Raw genomic sequence first — 14369 nt, forward strand, 5'->3', positions numbered from 1 at the left:
TATAAATAGGGTCTTGCAGAATGCTACTAATCAGCCTAGCATTCTTGGCTCATTCTCAGTATGAGAGCATGGCAATAAGAAGGTTTATAATACTGCTATATGAATGTATCACAATATAGTTTGATATGTAGTTAAATAAATGCACTCACTTGAAGTTTTTGAAAGTTGATGCTGTCAGAAAACTCACTGCACAACATTACTTTTGCCACCAAAACTATGACTTTTATCTGTAACTCAACTTCATGTTGTCCAAATTCAACTTCAAACTCAAAAATACTGAAACACTGAGTGGTAGGATCTTAGTTCCGTATCACACCATTTCTATGACAGACAGAGATAATTATGAGTTCTCACTTCCCTATGTCTCACTGCTCCCCATGCTTCCCTAATTGTGGAAGGAAATTAAAAAGTCCTGTGAAGACTATAATTACTACTGCTCTTAAATTTAAGGTAGTGTGAACTGGTACGGGATCATATGATGTGATATTATTCCTCCTAGAAATTGGAAAATTTTATTTTCCTTCCGAATTGATACATAGTCTTGCAGAGAGTCTCTCTCTCTCTTTTATTTTTTCTTTGTTTCTTTTTCATACCTAAAGCCTGGTGTGCACCATCACATTTTTGTCAAATTCAAGACTTCACAAGAATTTCAATACCTCACAAGTTTACTTGCCAAATTGCTTGCAATACTTGAGAAGTCATTGAAAGTCTTGAAAGAATTAGAACATGTTCTAAATGGTCAAAGAATTGCCAAGTCTTTGACAGAATTGACCAATTGAATTAGAGTGTTAACAGCGTGCGCTAGGTTGCTAGGCATGTTGGGAATCAAAACAACCAAAATGGCTTTGTCTTCATGGCCAAAAAATATTTTGTGTGTGTGTGTTTTTTTTTTTTTTTTCTTATTGCTAAGTGTGACACACATCCCTGTCTATATTCAGTGAACTCTGTAGAGTACCACAATAAAATCAATAAAACTGCAGCATACAAGGAGAATGCAAGAGAAATATCGACAGTAAGCTTTTATGTTTATTACTGTACGGTAACCCATAAGTAATTGAATTCCTAATATGTTTTCGTGTAATAAGAATGAATTTCCATTGCATTGCTATCATTTTTATTCAACTCATGTTAGTAAATGTAATATGACATAAAACTGCAAATGATGATATGGCAGTAAATACTTTGCAAAAATTATGCTGAAAGTAACCACATTAATCTTTTCTGCATGTAAATTATGCTTTATTATGTGTTTCTCTTTGTTTTAAGAATATCTCTTTGTTTTAAGAATATACCCCACTGCTAATCCAAGAATCACAACTGCTGCTTGACATTCCTCCATTTTAAAACAAAATGCTGTCAAACCTTGCCAGATCTTTTCAAATCTTGTCAAAACTTCAGCAGTGTTGAACAAAATTTGAAAATTTTTCTTGTGAAGTATTGAACTGAAAGCGAAATCTAGTGGTGTACAACAGGCTTAATGTATACAGAAATTACAACTATAAAAATATACTTACCTTATTCATTCATTAAGAAACATCTTGCAGCATGTTCAAATTAATAAATATAGCTGACATTTTTCTGTACACAATTTTTCAAACAGTCCTATCACACATCTTTTACTACTTGTATCTTTCTCAACAATGTTGAGACAACAGTCCTCTCCAAATATGCTTGTAATGCCTTAGTATTTTGAGGTAACCTAGTGAGGCCTAGAATTTTCCACACTCTATGACCTAAAGGATTGAGGACCTATCAACAGTGGTGATAGATAAAATTGGGTTTTTCCACACACAATCAGGATTCTGATGACTTCTCTTTATGTGCCAGTGCTGAATCCTGTTGGAATGTCTTAATTGTCTCCCTCAAAATGATCCTGGTTAAGGTTTTCATTAATTTGACCTAAATCAGCACTTTGACAGCTATCTCTTTGTGTGCTGCCAGGCTGAGTGGCTCAGACGGCTGAAGCGCTCACCTCCTGACCCTATCTTGACAGGCTCGATCCTGGCTCAGTCCGGTGGCATCTGAAGATGCTCAAATACGTCAGCCTCGTATCTGTAGATTTATTGGCACGTAAAAGAACTCCTGCAGGACTAAATTCTGGCACTTTGGCATCTCTGAAAACTGTCAAAAAGTAGTTCGTGGGACGAAAAAACAATAATATTAATTAATAATCTTTATTTGCCAGTGCCGAATTCTGTTGGAATATCTAATGTTCTCCCTCAAAATCTTACTGGTTAAAGGTTCCATTAATTTGATCTAAATGAGCCTTTTGATAGATGGCTAATCATCATGTACAGCAAATATGTATGACTCAATGGAGTTATTGCTTTACACCCAGTTGTCTTCTTGGTTTGTTCTATCATAATTATGTTTGCTGTTCAACAAAATCCAGTTGTGTTAAACTTTCGTATGACATTCTCTACCAACCCATTCTGCCCTCCTCCCACCATGGCAGTTTTTCCATAGGCTCCTTGAGAGTTGTGAACATCTTTTAAACTTTGCTGTTAAATGTTTTCTTTCACAGTGAAGTGCTGTTAGCTGAGAAGAGGATTTGCTGTTGTCCAACATTCACATTCTGCTAAAATTATGGATTTGCTCTTGTGTTTTTTTAATTTTACATCAAATTTTGGTTGGTTACTGTTTTGTTGTTCCTTATTGGTTCTTTGATAGACTCCACATAAGGCATAAAGCATAATGTACAGCTTTCATATCCCATTCCATGATTTTCTGTTCCTGGTGCAGATTTCTCCTAATTTTCTTCGTAATGAATTGGACAGTGGCTAATATCCTTGTCTCAGAAAATAAACTGCTGCTTAGTCTTGTTGTTATGTTGAGACTTAAGACCTCTTCCATTAAGAGAATTATTGATAAAACATGTGCAAAAGATGAAAATCTATAACGGACAGCAGTGTGGTAGCCATTTGTGGTGCTGCATTGTTTCCCTCTTGTGTTTGTATTCACATTAGCCTTGGACGGTGGCGGATGATAAAGCAACAGCAAAGAATGTGAATGTAATTGTTGCAATTTTGTTACAGAATTGTTTCATTTATTCATATTGCCACAAGTATGTTGAAGTAAATATACAATGAATGCATATAGAATTTCTTCGCTTGTTGATACATTAACAGCTCAAGATACATCAAATCACAATCCATCAAATCAGATTAGCTAGAAGTGTATTATCGTAGAGCAACTGGTAAGGCCATTTTAATTGTAGTAAAATTACTGCTGCTTTCTGCGTATAATTGACACTTTAAGATAGGTTTTCAATGTTGCCCTTCAATGTAAATGTATTGAAAGAATCGATGTGATAGGAAATGTGGTTTCAGAGTCATTCAAATATTACTGTTAATATATTCTGTTCAATCTATTAAGGGTGAAGTTGTCAAATCTTATTCTCAACACACTTACACACTTTTTAAAACAGTCAGATTCAAAATCTGTTTTTAGCTGTTTAATAGGAAAGGAAGATAATCAATGGTGTTTTTTGTTACCGGTAACTGTAGATTCGATTTGTGGTTTTTCTAAACTAAGGATTTTTTTAAACAGCAATCAGGCATGTCAGTTCCAGACTTCCCTGTAATGCCATGCATTGACAGTATTTCTGGTAAATTATTGTATGATTTTAAATGTTTTGATAAAATAAACCTATCCAGTGGTCAAAGTAAATCAGTGCAAAAATAAAATAGTTTTGTGTTTGTCCATGGAGAGATTTTATGAATGCTGTTGGGAATGTTGAGATCATAGTTCAGAATGTATGTCCCTTAAATACAGTGAAGAATTTTATGATATAACACATGTGAGTGGCATTGAACCTGCAGAAATCTGCAGGAAAATACAAACTCATTTCATCACCATGCTCCTTATAAGCAATTTGTTTGCAACACAGAACTTTGAAGATATCAAGCACCATTAAAATTAGGTTAGTTTAGTCAAAGCAAGTGAGATGATTTCTTAATGGTTAATTTGTTCTTGCATCTGATGCAGATAATGTACAATACCAAATTCACTTTTTGTTGGCAGTATGCAGTTTTTGGTCTTTCTTGCATTGAAAGTGCAGTCCTAAACCTCCACACAACAGTAACTTCTTCCTATTCCCTCATTTTTGTCAAGACGGTAAATAATAAAAGTGCTCAAATCTACTGTTCCATTTCTTTCCTTGGTAAACCTACTTTTTCAACAGTACTCTATTATAGGCAACTGACCATCAGCTGATCAGCAGTTAATACGTTACATATCTTTTGTTAACATGTATTTCATTCCAGTAGCAAGTTAGCCTCAAAATCTTTTGTTACCAATATCATAGCAACTATATAAACAAATATTTGCACGTACACTTTTAAGGTTGTCTAGAGGACAACAAATTGAATCCTTATGAGGTACAGTGAATGGTAATATCCTTCAGATAAATTTCATCACGGACATAACCAGGAAACAGGATTTCTCGTTTATTTATATTAGCTATGGTATAGGAACAGACATCAAAATCATTTTGAAACAGGTAACAATACCAGATTGATATTGATGATTCGAAACGTGTGGACAACTGTGCGGAAATTACCAGCCTCGAGTCGAAGATAGAGATGTGCACATGGTCATGTACTGATGTATAGTACCTTAAATTCAAGCCCAGATATAGGAGGCCTAGCCACTTTCATAAATTCAATCTTGGGGTTAATTCATATTCGCAAGTCTAAATTTACAGGATTTTATCACCGTAAGTACTTGTATCCATGAAAGCATGAGAAGGATTATAATATTTTGTTTGCTTCTGAACGGTCGATTTGGAAGGTCAAATTAGATTTTATTTCATTAACGTAAATAATCAGAGCAGGTAAGGTTGAGAGTAAAGTAACGTATAAGTGGAATACGGAGTTATTGTGAACAGTTAGCCGAGATAAAGGAAAACACTATAGAGTGGAGTTGGATAAAATGGAGGAGAATAAAGAACAGTTAACTAAAATGTTAGAAAACACTAACCAGCGACTCGGTCAGATAGTTAGCGAAAATCTAATCACTAGGGAAACACTAGTTCATTTAGATGAAAAGAGAGATGATGTGCGAACGTGTTTTTTATAGAGGGCACTGAGAAATTAGAAAGGCAACTGATATAGGTGCGAGACACGTCACAAACACGAATTGAGGCATTGGAAGCGTCATTTAAAGCAATCGAAGGGGACGTAATAGAGAAGAAATTAGAAATCCTTGCTACAGGTATCGAGAATTCGATGCTAGATGTGGGAGAAAACCGGAGTTCGAACGAGGTTCTTAGGAGGCACATCGAGACGAAGTTCGCAGAAATGTCTAACGAAGTAGGTGATAGAATCATGCAAGCGCAGGAGAGAGGTTAAGAGAAGAAATAGAGACGGTCCAGGGCCAGACTGCAGGAAAAGTGAAAGGAATGGAAGAGCAGTTGCGAGAAAGAAGTAGGCGAGGAGATAGTGAAGATATCGTAAATATGGTTATAGTCGACCGAACGATTAAAAAAAAAAAAGCGCACAACTACTAAGAAGTCTCTGCTATTTAAGCATGGGCTGACTTCACACGAAACGAATACCAAAATCTTTTGGTTGGATAAAGAAATCGAGCACTTAAGGGAAAAAGAACAACTTCTCGAATTACGCGGCAGCAAAGACTGTAGTAGGATCAAACATACACTACAAGGCAGTATGGGAGAGGCACTAAAGCAATGGCAGCCGAGCACAGCCAGGCTAGTGAACCTGCAACGTTGAGTGAAGTACTAAGCCTACCGAGACCGGAGATCGGGATTTCGACGCCTGACGTTCACGAGACCATTCCGCATAACCTCATGCGAACAGCTGACGATAATCAAAAGAAATTCACGGGAGAAGATGGAATTACGCCAACATCTTTTCTCAGGGATATGGAGGAGTACATGTACGACTACCGTATGCCTCCAGAGAACTGGCTGCGAACTGTGGAAAGATTTTTAGGCGATTCAGTTTTAAATTGGATGGCGGTATTTCGATACACGTTCACGACATACGAGGAGTTCAAACGGGGATTTTAGCAAAAATATTGGAACGTTGCGGTCCAACAAAATCTGGGGATGGAGATGGATATACGCACCGACAATGCCCACACGATAAGCTGGTTTTTCCACTCAGCAACTCATTTTTTTTGCTAGTTGCTTTAAGTCGCACCGACACAGATAGGTCTTATGGCGACGATGGGAGAGGAAAGGGCTAGGAGTGGGAAGGAAGCGGCCGTGGCCTTAAGTAAGGTACAGCCCCAGCATTCGCCTGGTGTGAAAATGAGAAACCACGGAAAACCATCTTTAGGGCTGCCGATAGTGGGGATCGAACCTACTATCTCCCGAATACTGGATACTCATTAAATTAATCCAGACAGAAGTGTCCACCTAGCGAGCCAAAGGTTATTGCGGCAATATCGAGACAGCTGCCGGTAGAGGAGCAACGCACGTTAATCGCAGCGAACGTTAGAAAAGCCGTAGAAGCCGATTCCACACTAAGGCAGTTGCACCAAATGTTTGCGCATAATCTCCCGCGAGTACGGCAAAGTGAGCAGATCCATACTGTACCGGGAAATGATTATGGGGCCAGAGCATGGTAAGGATCTCAGGTTGTATGCGGTTACTATTGGAGCAGGTACAGAGAAGGATAATTTGGCAGGGCGGATAATAGATGGTAACTAAAATTTTTGACAATATTTATTGATATTCTCAAGTAAATCAACCTGCTGTTGATATATCAAAATAGAATTTTCAATCGATCTTTTCAGAATGCAAAAAATGAAATATATGCGTTGTTATATTCTGAGACATCCACTTGATGTTAGTAATCTCAAACACCCTACAGTTCATCTAGGATCTCTTAAATAGCCTCAAATTCAAAATAACACTTTGTACATAGAACGTAATTGAACCACTTTACCAAATTTATAGATTGCATAGAAATTAAGCCCATCACTTGTGATGTGAACCTAAAGTTTTTCTAAGATTATTAAACATAACATTAACTCACACTTCCTTTAACAATGTGATAGTTCAAATAAATATTTTCAACCACTTGCTGAAAACTCCTACAGTTCATCTAAACCAATTATATAAGACGGTAAAATAGTGCACTTGTTTTATGGCAAGCCCTATAATTCATCTAAGTGAAATGACTTCAATTTACACAAACTTTGAAGAGAAACCTACAGTTAAAAATAAGACCGGAAGTCTTCTTGAATAACCTCCTACAATTATTATAAACAGTAGGATTAGAATCCACACGAAGCACTTTTCCTTTGACGAATGTAGCAATGTGAACGATTGAGTGCTTTATTAAAAAGTCAGTCAGTGTAAGTGTAATTACTCACTCAAAAATATATGGCATACACTTATATCACCTGTAATCTGCTCATAAGGATAGATGAAGTACTGTCCTGCGGCTTGGTGACTGGAACTTTCTGCAACGCGCAGCTCGAACTCGGCACCAGCAGCGTAACACGTTCCATCCCATGCCACCACGTTATCTTCCCTCGTAGAAACCACGATCAATCCCTCGCTATATACGGTACCACGATTAATCCCACGCTGGAGATGACGCTCTACGTAGTTTAACCCTTTATAGCTTGATGGGACATATGTGGAACCCTTCCGTATTTCTTTCATAGACTCTTTGGGATCTATCTGGAACACATGAAGCTGGTGCTGCTCTCTGCTGGAAGACTTGTATAATGATGGCACATGGAAGTTATATATGAACATTCACTGTAGATCGTAGTGGTAGCGCCTGACCTCTGTGGAACTGCTGGTTCACCAGAGTATGGAGGCTACACAAGTGTGTTTTGGCGCAAATTGGTTATTATATGGCGTTTATCAGGGATGAAGTGAGTATATTTAATATCACTGTGTTGAATAATGTTTCTGAAGTAAATTGAACCAAAGTTTGATAATCAAGTATTATATAAATTATTTCATTGGCAGTTTTTTCAAGTGTCCCTTACGTGGAACACTAACCTTAATGTGAATGGACTTCTTTCCCTAACCTCAAAATTCGCACTATAAATGAGCAAATATTATCGCAAAACTTCTTCATTTAGTAAACATGTGTTAATTTTCTTAATATATTTATGTATACAAATCAAGTAGTATTTATACTCATTCGTAAATGTAAGAAATAAGTACTATAGTGACTTGGTAGACGAAAACATGTGCTAACTTGATGGTGTTTACTTTCTGAACTTGCGATGCTTCCTAATGTATTTTACTTTAAAAATGCCATTGACTTATTATTAATTAAGTATAGTATTCAAGCGAGTATATTTCAAGAAATTTAAAGAAATTGCTTGCCTCCCAGAGATTGCGGGAGGAAGACATTTTGCACTACCTGCATGGCTTGCCAGATGATCCAACTTCTGTTGAAGGAGATGATTGGGACGATTCTGAAGATAATGAAGCCCTATCCAGTGGCAGTTCTTCCCTGTTGCATGCAAGTGGTTCCGTTGCATCATTTGAGGCTAGTGTTGAAACAGCTTGTGATGAGGCTGGCGATGAAACAGTATGTGAGTGTAGCATAGTTGAACCATTGCTCTCTTTACAAGAAGTTGAGTATTGTAGTAGAAATCCAGATTTAGGCCCTGTGAATGTGAACGTATCTTGCAATAGTACAATACCGTCCGTTGAACGCACATTTTCTGATGAACAACCCGGCTTTACTGACAGTCCAGAACCTCTAATGGTAACTACTCAAATTTCAAGAAACGTTGTACCTCCTGATAGGATTAGTAACAGTATAGACTCAGACTGTGTAAATTCAAATAGCCCTACATCTACGGGCCTTGTCACAAATGGACAAAATCCTCACGAGGGACATGCTGATGGGGATTATGTGGGAAATACACTTTTGTCAGATGAAGACAGTGATGAGGAATGGGGAGATGGTGTTGAGAGTTTGGAAAAATTAGGCGAAGTTTTTCCCTATTATACTGCAGAATCAACCTACCAGTTTACTGCTAATGATAAAGAAATCGTATATTTGATAAATTCCTAGGCATGGACTTTCTAAACTTGGTTTGTGATGAAGCAAATAAATATGCAATTCAGAATGGAAGGCTGAACTGGGGAGACATTACCGTGGCAGAACTGAAAGCTTTTATTGGGATGAATATTATAATGGGGATACATGTTTTACCTGCTGCATCTCATTATTGGCACAGTGATCCTATGCTCATGTTGCAGGGGTGTCAAATGTTATGACAATGAACAGGTATAAGAAAAATTTGCAAAATCTTCATCTAAATGACAACGAAGAAACCTAAATTAGGTGATCCAGCATTTGATAAACTTTACAAAATTAGGCCTCTCATTGAAGAATTAGTGAAGAAATGTATTTCCAATTACAGCTGTTCTGAAAATGTAGTTGTGGATGAAGCCATGGTGAAGTTCAAGGGGGAGATCCTCCATAAAACAGTTCATGTCCCTCAAACCAGTGGAACGAGGGTACAAGGTATGGTGTTTGGCAGATGCACTTACAGGCTATGTGTAAAATCTAGAAGTGTATATAGGAAAATCTGATAACAATGCTGGAAATTTTTCTATGTGCGAGAGGGTGGTTTTGAATTTGTGTAAGCCTCTTATCCATACACAGCGACTGGTGGCCTTTGACATCTTCTTCACCACCTACAAACTGATGAGTAAGCTGATGTCTGATGGTCTGTACTCTTGTGGAACTGTAAGAACCAATCGAACTGGACTTCCTGCAATTATGGTTGACAAGAAACTGAATCGAGGAGAATTTTCATTCCAAACTAAATCCGGAGTTGCTGCAACCAGATGGAAATATAATAGAAATGTTGCCTTGCTTTCAACACTGCACAACCCAAAAGGTGCAGTTTATGTAACAAGAAAGCAGAAAGATGGTTCGAAGGAAGAAATATCCTGTCCTAAGGTGGTTCGCACATACAACAACATATTGGGTGGAGTCGATCACTTTGATCAATTTCGAGAGCGCTATGAGTTGGGCAGGAAATATAGAAAGTGGTGGCATAGGTTGTTTTAATTTTTCCTCGATTTAGCTATAATAAATTCTTTTATTATATACAAGCTCCAGCACCCCAAAAGTACACAGCTGAATTTAAGGTTGAAGCTTGCTAGACAGCTTATTGATGGCTATTCATCCAGGAAGAAAAAGGGAGTAAACTTTCAGTTTATAGTACACAAAAAGTTTGGTTATATAGGGATTCCTGAAGAAGTTCGACTCCAAAATGTGGGCAACCATGTTCCCAAGCAATCTGAGACAAGAAGGAGGTGCAGAATGTGCTGCACAAAAGAGAAACAGAAGAAAATTAAAATATTATGCAAAGCCTGCAATGTACCCTTGTGTGCCAGCCCATGCTTTGCACTTTTTCATAATCAGTAAGATGCCTCACTATCAAGGGCCAGGTGTATTTTCAACTTTGCTAGCCTATTACTAAGAAGAAAAGTGCTTTGTAACTTTGCAATTGTGGACTCTGTATTTCAAGTATAAGGGCATTTTATAACAATGTTTCATTTGCTAGAGAAATTTTGCTTCACGTCCTTGCCTGCAAATTGAAGTCAGTTTTATTTGACGGTACTTGGTATTTTGTGATTTTCGTTCGTATTTCACAGCTTAATTTACTGGTAATAAATGCATTTTGAAAGTATGATATGTTACATTGTTTATTTGAAAACTATTCTGAAAATATTTAGAACTAGTAAAATACAACCATGCCTGTGTCACGTTTGGTGGGACATGTGTGTCCCACTTCAAATATTTGTTGGAATTGACGATCCATGTTTTGTCAAAAATGACCTAAGGAGCTAAAAACTGCAAAAAAATATTTAAATACACCTATCATAGAATTCTAATCCTTAAAGGGGTAATATCACGACACTTCGCCAAGATTTCCGATGTTCTTTTAAAGAGAAATGTTGAAACACGGAAAGTTCAATTGGCACAATACAACGACCTGTAGGACTCTTAATTATCATTAATGAGTTGTATATTTCACTGACATAAGTCTTAATGCACAGTTTGTACTCGCACTTTTGTTCTACGATATTAAATACGCGACTCAGAATATCACAGTCTATGCTACAGTTTGAACCATAAGTCAAGTTAATGCAGTAATGACCTGAGGTCGTTTTCAAAATGGGAAAAAAAGTATTTTACTCACAGTTTATAAAACATGAATTGAACATTATCACAGTCCATAATAATCACTGATTATGTCTTAAATTCAATCGTAGAATAACTAACACGGTCCGTGAAACACTCGAGAAAATGCAATTAATATCACTCCTATAGGGAGCGTGCACGGTACTAGTAACAGAGCGCTCTGGCGGAGTTCCGATAGTTAATACGGTGAGAGTGCGTTCCGCTGAAGTGAAGACTTGCGTCATAGATACGGCAAAAAATATCGTTGCATCTTGTCGTCAAGATATGAAGTAGTGCTATGGAAGTTGTAATACAGTATGGGTTTGAGTACATACACTTCCAAAATAGTCGCAAGTCAACAGTGAATAAAGCGCAGAAAGTAGTTGATAGTGACAAGTTGAAGAAAGACGAACTGTTTCCAGTTTTACACTTGCTGGCTTCGTCATAAGACAGACGAGTGTTAGCAAAAACCCGTACAAGGTTACAGTTGAGGTAATTACGTTAGCTCATTATTGTTCAATATACAGTATTATATTTTTCTATTTTAATTTTATGTGATTCAGTGAAGTCTGTAATGCTTCGAATTTCTATTACAGCTTGACAATCAACAAAACTATTTTGAATCATTCCCCCTAAAAATACAAGTGAATTTGAAAGTCGTTGCTTCAATCTCAAATGCCGCTTGCACCGACTTGTAGTTTTTCACACTCATTTTTCAATATTACATGGCTTTGCTCCAACAAAATGTTCACTTCAAATGACGGAGCATTTGGTGGGTTCCCATGGAGTTCCATCTGCACTGAAATGCAGGAAGACATTATTCATTATTATTATTATTATTGTTCCGAGGTATCTGTGGAACAGCAGAGGTGAAAGAAGGTGGAGGGGTGAATGGGTCTAACTACAAATGCCAAGAAGAGGAAAAAAATAAAACTTAAATTGAAGGTTATATTTCCTTTTTTTAATTCAACTTTAGCAAATTTTATAACAGTGAAGCGTTAGGTAAAATGACAAGACTTTAACCAAAACAATAAAATCCAAAATTTAGAGACAATTTAACAATATGGGCTTCAAGCCCAAAGTTTTACAATTTCTGAGCTCTCAGTTCACAAACACACATATACCAAGGGGCAGAAATCCCCTAATAACATGGAGCACTTGCTCCCACCTAGCAATGTCAAGCCTCCTAGAGGCACATATCCAATACTCCAGTCGTCTTGGAGACAGTAAAGAGTGCGGATGTGCTGAGTAGTGCGCGGAGCAGCGGAACAATGGGTATCACGTTGACTCAATACAGGATAGCGATTGGGAGATGGAACGCCATAAAGGGAAGCAAAATGGAGACAAGAATGGAGCTAAAAGGTGAAAATAGAAGGGTGGTGGCTACTCTACTGGTGGCGGGGGTGGTGATGGTGTTATTGATAATAGGAGGGGTGGAAATTAATCCTGGCCCAGGACCAGTGGGTTCCATTGGATGGGAAGAATTGGAAGCAATAAGAGAGGCTTGCCAGACAGAACAAATAAAGGAAATGTTTAGAGAGCTATCCATGGACTTTATGGACCTAAAGTCGAGTATTAAGGAAGACGTAACGAAGATTTTAGAAGAAGAAGAATGTAAAAAAGTGAGTTGGACGTGTTGAAACAGAAAGTAAGAAGTTTGGAGCGAGACCTGAGAGATACTAAGAGACTACTAGAGAAGAGTGTGCAAGATAGTGTGAGAAAAAATATTTTCATATATGGTGTCCAAGAAGAAGAAAAAGAAACAAAAGTGGAACTAGTATACAACGTGGTGGAAGTGATACAGAATAGAATGAAAATCAATTTTAGCGAAGTAGATATAGACGATGTGCATCGTGCGGGGAAAATGAAGGGCATAAGGCCAATCAGAGTGAAATTATTATCCACCCTGCTGGCTGACATTGTGATAAGGAACTCGAGCAATTTAAAAGGAAGGAAAGTGTGGATACGAAGGGAGATGAACAGAGAAAACATCCAGAAGAACAGGATCATAAATAGACACTTAAAAGACGCAAAAAACAAGGCCTCAAAGCCTATCTCAGAGGACAACAATTGGTGGTTGAAGACGGAAGATGGAATCGTATATGGGGAGTAAACCAGCTAAAAAACTTGATGAGGATCACTTACAACAACAGAAGGAACCCGGGATGGCAGAGGGAGCAGCAAGGAAGGTCACGAGGAAAAGTGGTAGTGACGTAGTGGAGTGTGATATTACGGAAGTGAGTGAAGTCCGCATCATATCAGGTGCAGAAAGCAGAGAGCTGCTGACCAGCAGAGCCAGCAAACAGATGGTCGGGACTGTGGAAACCTTGAAGAGTCAGCGAAGCGTAGAGACACAGGAAGCAAGTAATGTGTCACAAGTGGTGCTGAGTGGAATGAAAAGTCTAATTGAAGACAATAGGAGCCAGGGTAAGGATACATCCTCACCGAATAAAAGGAATACAGAAAACAAAATAGAGAGAAGACAGGTATTAAATAAGGAAAGATCATTAAGTTTGAAGGATTTATGGGGAAAGAAAAAAGGCGTAGGCACGGAGAAAGGGAAGGAGGACGAGAGGAATGAAGAAGGGGATAGAAATGCAGAAGACATACAAGAAAGAGTGACAAGGAGTAGGGGTGGAAGTGGAGAAGTACAGAAGCAGAGAGGGGGAGGGAAAAATAACTAGAGATGACAATAGGGTTGTGGAATATCGAGGGGTTGATGGGGAAACTAGGAAATAAAGAAATAGAAGAATTAGTCAACGAGTTTGAGATCATTGCCCTAGTAGAGGCTTGGTTAAGGAAAGAGATTGAATTCAAATGGGATGGGTATAGAGTAGTTAACGTCACTAAGAAGAAAATAGGGAGGATGGGAAGGAATCCGGGAGGGATAACTGTCTTAATAAAAAATGAGATTGTAGGGAGAGTAGAGAGAATACAGAATGAACTAGGAGTGGTGTGGTGTAGAGTTAAAATGGGAAGAGAAGAGGAGTCAATTTGTATAGCTCTCTTGTACAACCATCCTAAGGATTCAGTTTATGCGAATAAGAATTTTTTTGAAGATTTGATAGAAGAAATAAATAAATAAAATTAAAGGTACATATGTAGAAGATGGAATGATACTATTAGGAGATTGGAATGCAAGAGTGAGCAATAGGGCACCGAATTTTGGGAGGGAGGATACTGAAGTGAGAGGATACAGAAGAAAGAGTAAGGACAAAGAGA

General features: G+C 37.8%; 1 long non-coding RNA gene across 1 annotated transcript in view; it reads right to left on the reverse strand.

Moving 5' to 3' along the window:
• The window catches only part of LOC136864602 (uncharacterized), a 91864-nt gene extending 84416 nt beyond the window's left edge, over positions 1-7448 (reverse strand). Inside the window, exon 1 of the long non-coding RNA XR_010859338.2 lies at positions 7375-7448. This is a non-coding gene — a long non-coding RNA (uncharacterized lncRNA). The remainder of the gene's footprint in view (positions 1-7374) is intronic.
• Positions 7449-14369: the final 6921 nt, after the last annotated feature.

This window comes from Anabrus simplex, chromosome 2, assembly GCF_040414725.1.
Source record: "Anabrus simplex isolate iqAnaSimp1 chromosome 2, ASM4041472v1, whole genome shotgun sequence".
NCBI lineage: Eukaryota > Metazoa > Arthropoda > Insecta > Orthoptera > Tettigoniidae > Anabrus > Anabrus simplex.